Genomic DNA, 5782 nt, shown 5'->3' with positions numbered 1-5782 from the left:
TGTCCTGCCAGGGTGCAAGAGGCAAATTGCCTGGTTTTGTGAAAGAAAGAAAGAAAGAAACAAACAAAGAAACAAAGAAACAAAGAAACAAAGAAGAGTAGATGAGGCATAAAGTCAGAGAGAAAGATGAGGAAATAGTGGAAATGTTATGGGGAGGGGTGGCGTGAATATTCCTGGAAATGTCATCCAGTCATCATAATTCCTTTTAAACATTTTTAAACATCAAACAGTCAATAGCAGATTCTCCCTTTGACCCTTGGTTGTGTGTTATGCTTTCTAATTTTAACTTACCCTTGAAAAGATACAGTAAACACTGTCAGTACTAGGAACCGGCACTCCCAAGTTCACAGGAGTTTACAAGCGTGTCACTCACTCACTTTAGCAATGCTAAAAAAATGACTTGTGTCAAGATACAAATATTTCCACTGCACAGTCCTAATTAGCTGCATTGCCCGGGTCACTGAAAGACATAAGTCTCCCATTACAATTGGTCAATTTGGAAAACAATAAAATATGGATCTTTGCTTTCCTTTGTGAATCAAATAGAGTTCAACCGACTAGTACAGAGTTTTACTCCCACAACACAACTTGTTTTCATTTAGTGCTCTCTTGATCATTTCGTAAGATAGGTCTTTCTCTCTGTTGTCCCCAAATAGTTGGTATCTTATTTTGGACCACAAGTCTGCATCGTCACCTACCTTGCTGTTTCCTCTCCCGGTGTGGGCGACTGGGCGTAACAAAGTGACTTTGAGCAGGGCACAATGGCATTGTGGGCATGTCGGGAAGCAATAGAGCGGGTCTAATAATAGTTAGGTGCTGGCACTATGGAGAGTACACTGCAAGAAGCACCCATGTTAAGAAGTCAGTTCATCTGGTATTGAGCTTGTTTTTCTTAAACCAAGCCACCCCGGCGGGAGATAATTTGACCTTTTATAGATGCAATCTCAAAATTCAAGTGACATAATATTGATACTTATGGACTGATGCACATTATTTTACGATATTTTCAATATCTATGACTAAAGGAAGGAACTGAACTGAAACATACTCATCCCACTGGAAAGTGTTTGCCTTGTTTGTAGATTTATTTATTTATTTTATTTAAGCTTTATTTATGCAGGTAGTCTCACTGAGAGTCTTCTCAGGAGAGACATGTCCAGGACAAATACAACAATACAACACTAAGTCATGCCAAATGCAATAACTCTGCCAAACTAATAAACACCATTCACTGGAACCATATCCGTTATTCTTGTTTGTACTCTGCATGTTGTGCTTTTTTTTTTTTTTTTTTTTTTTTTTTTTTTAATTATTATTACTGGACAAATTCTGATTTTATTGTGATGTATTTAAACCAACTTGTGAAGCCTGAGGTAAATTTCCGCATTTGTGGTCAATAATGATTATTTTTTTACAGACAAAGAGAACACAAAACATTAAAGTCAATATGCAAAAGTGCAAACAAACAAACAAACAAACAAAAAAAACAGATTAAAATACTAAGAACAAGAGCAAATGCTCTCTCCACAGCTTCTAAAAGAAGTTTAAAATCCTCTAGGGAGATTAAGCTGGGCAGCTGCAGTTCCAGTTGTAGTGTTAGATGAACTGAGGGGATGGTGAAAGTAATGAAGTCATGACTGCACTGTTTATGTGACGACTGACAGGATTAATAAACGGGCCACAGTCCAGGGATGGATTTGCAAATGAAATTACACCAAATAGAAAAATCTGGTCATGGACGGTAATGATGGGTTGACCACAGAGTTCAAAGTGCAGTGTAAGGGGTTTTACAGCCCCTTATGAATCATAACACTCAGTGATAGACAGCATCCAGCTGCAGCACATACAAATTAAGACATTCACATTTTTTATTTATTTATTTATTATTTATTTATTTGCAGGGTGCACGTGTCAAGTCAAGTGAAAGTGTGGAGATGTTACTCATTTTGTGCAAAGTAGTGGTTCTCAAAAGTGGGTATGTGTACCCCTAGAGGAACATTGGAGTATTGCAGGAGATAGGTGAGATCTTTTAGAATGTTAATTTGAAAATTACTTGTGCATAATTCCTAACATAATTAGCCTATGCATTAATAAGTTCAAAAAAGTGTAAATGTAAGTTTGATAAAACACATTTTCTATTCAGGATTCCCTCCGGGTTTCCCAAAGGTGTCAAATTGTGTGTTTCTGGTTTAAATCTGTTTACTATCACTACTAAAATTTGTTCACTATGACCGGGAAGCCGGACAAAAATCAAGAAAATGCATTTGTGGTTGAAAAACAGTAGCGATACAAGAGAAAAACAAGAGAAAACAAGTAGAAAGACATGAAAAAGAAGCAAAAACAGAGGCAACAAAATATCTTCAGTACCAGTTTGTTCTTACAGACAGAGGGTTTTATTTCTTTTTCTTTCTTTCTTTTTCTTTCTTTTTTTTTTTTTTTTTTTTACCTTTTTTTTGTTCACTGGTCAGGGGGTACGTGGCTTGAAAAAAATATTTCATAGGGGTTACATTATTGAAAAAAGTTCATGTCACCCCCTGATCATGACCTCCAGGCTATGGTCTCTCAGTAGATTCAACTTCCCTACACCACTCTCCCTCTTGAGCCTTTTTTTAATTGTTTTAATATTTTTTTATGTATTTATTTATCTTTTATCTTACTTCATTCTATTTCATAATTGATTTATTCATTCATTCATCTTTTCTTTCATTTCTTTCTTGCTTCCTTCACCTCTCTTTTCTTACTGTCATTATATCCATGTCTACTCACTCTCATATCCCTATGATCTTTTTTTCCATAGTTATCACAATAAATATGACAGTCATTGCTGTTTTTGTTTTGTCTTGCCCTGCTCTGTCTCGTGTTGCTTTGTCTTTGCTCTCCCTTTCACTTGTCCTGTGCTCATGGACCTGTATACACTGTAAATATTGTTCACTCATGAATGAACATGAATGAATGAATGAAAAAATACATAAATAAATAGAATTTTAAAAGCAATCAGAAAAATAATAATTAAAAAAAAAAAAAAAAAAAAGGTATTTTACAGATAACTTTATTTCCCTTGACAGTCATAGTATTTGTGGAGTTATGTTGCAGATTCCAAAGTGTAAGAAATGTGTGTGTGTGTGTGTGTGTGTGTGTGTGTGTGTGTGTATTTGCACTGGGGTGGGATGTATTCTTTGTATTGTTCCTCGCTATCTATCCTCACTGCTGTTCTGTGTAAATTAAGAAACTTATTAGCTAGATTTTGAATGGATATTGATCGACATTGTGTCAAATCTTCTGAAAGACTTCAGCGTTCATCAAGCAGACAACTGCCATATGTGATGGAATAGAATAGAATAGAATAGAATAGAATAGGATAGCAGACATTCTTGTAATATTTTTAGACAGCTCTTAAGTAAGAAGGGGTCATGTGCTGATACCTTCTTTTTGCATTAAACATCATTAAATACCACACACTCATATGTCAGCAGCAGTAAGAAGGTGACTCAGCTGCTATAATATTTTTCTGCAGAGCTGCTGACTTGTCACCGACCATCTGAAAATATGCCAAATCATCCAACACACCCAACTCCTGATTGGCTTTCCTTAGAAGAAGAAGAAGAAGAAAAAAAAAAAAAAACAATGATGATTTTACTTTTTTACTCACATGTTTATTGTTTAAAGATTTTTATTTTTTAAATCCCACTAAAAAACAACCAGATGGATTTTCCCAACAACAGTCTACACAGTTAAAAAAAATGCCCATCTTCATAGGTGATTTAAAGGGATACTTCACCCATTTTGAGAAATTTGATATTATTTCACTCCCCCCATGTTGTCATATAGGAGTTACCCCCAGCTACCTTTCATTAAATAAATGTAATCTCAAATGCAAATCAGCCAAGAGACATTTTCGTGATGATAAAGGATTGATCTGCCTTTTTTCCCTCTCTAACATATTGCACATGAAACAAATAAAACTGCTCTAAAATTCAGTGAATTTTTTTTTTTTTTTTCAGAAAAATAAACATTTCAACACACTTTTTTCCCCCCAAGACCCAATGATTTCTTAAGATAGGACATTTTTTGCAGTGTATAAAGGAGAAGGGGCGGATAAGGTGTGTGTGTGTGTGTGTGTGTGTGTGTCAGTGTGGGTGGGTGGGAAGAAGATGGGAGGAGAGGATGTCACCTCCTGAAGGTATAAATTTCAGCAGGAGAGGAGTCATAATGTGAACTAAAGGAACATCATCATAACTGTGCATTTCATCTGGAACAGAAGCAAGTAAGTTCTTGAGTGTAAATTTTGTCATTTTAAATTAGCAATTTGATGCGTTCATGCTCCAGCAAATTATGTTTTTCAATATATGTCCACTGAATGAACAGAATGTTGCTGTTAAATTTGGCAGTGTGTTTATTATGACTAATCAATATGTTCTAGTTGGGGACCATGACAAGTTCATTTGTACAAGTGATACACCCTGTCTAATTATCAGTTTTAATGTTATTATTAATGGCATGCATTTGCATAGATATTGGTTTTGTTTTGTTTTTCTGTGTAGGCCTGTCGGCTGTGGAGAGCGTTAAGGATAAAGGACAGATTTCAGTGCAAGGCAAATGAGAACACAAAACCCTTTTAAGTTAATAGTTTGCATTTCAGCGGCACCATGATTAACATGATTCACTTTAAACGTATCAGTAAATGGAAACATTTATCATCAGTAATGGGCCCACATGACCACAGAGGAGCGGGGCCTATTTGCCAGTGTATACAGAGCTGTCCGGCCGGAATTAATGCAGTTTAAAATGGCACTTTCCATTGATCTCTATGGAGGCAGGGAGGAGATGGTGTGGCACGCCATGGAAGACAGTGGGGAATACATCTGGCTAGAGCTGCACACTCCTCAGTAGATTCAAGTTAATTTGAAGACTAAGCTTGTTGTGTCTTATACAAGAACAAAAAAAGGCATCAAACTGTGGCTGCATGTCTTTCCAGATGTACAAAAAAAAAAGTTTCTGAATGATCATCAGAGCTTCAGGAATTATCTGTGGCTCATGTGCCCTTCAACATGCAAATACATGATGCACACGCTGCAAAAAATCTCCATCTCAAGCCATTTAGTATCACATTCAGTGTTAAAATCTTGTTTTTCTTCAAACCAGTGAAAAAATCTGCCAGTGGGATGAGATAATCCCACTTGTTTCCATTGCAGCTTCACTTGTTTCAGGAATTTATCAGGGAAGGAGTAGAAATATGTTGAACAAGGCAGAATAAGAAAATTCTGAAAAAAAAAAAAACAACAAAAAACAAAAAACAAAACAAAACAAAAAACAAGCTGCTAAACATTGGAAACAAGTGGAATTATCTTATTCCAATGGCATATTTTTTACTTTGAGAAAAACCAAAACAGATTCTTAAGACTGAATATGAGACTATGTGACTTTTTAAGTTGGAGAATTTTTACAATGGTGAATACAGTGTTGTTGTTAAGACCACTAGCAGCATACAGAGCCTAATATAAGATTGAAATCACTTATTAAAATTTTTTAGAGACAGAAAATGGACAAAATGTTGTTGACATTAAACTGTATGAGAAAAAGAGGATTGGTTCTTGATTATAATGAAAGGATAACTCAAAAATCTGGGTGTTGATGGGCAACTTTAAAGGGCCCACTTCATTCTTTGTTAAAATGACCAGATTTAATGTAAATGGAGGTGGGAATCAACTATAAATCACATTTGGTGCCTCTTGCTCTGCTCTACTGCTCTTTTCGTGTGCAGTTACGCAGACAGATTGAGCCG

Source organism: Myripristis murdjan, chromosome 18, assembly GCF_902150065.1.
Source record: "Myripristis murdjan chromosome 18, fMyrMur1.1, whole genome shotgun sequence".
NCBI lineage: Eukaryota > Metazoa > Chordata > Actinopteri > Holocentriformes > Holocentridae > Myripristis > Myripristis murdjan.
The sequence above is the reverse complement of the archived record's forward strand: the minus strand, read 5'-3'. Positions refer to the sequence as shown.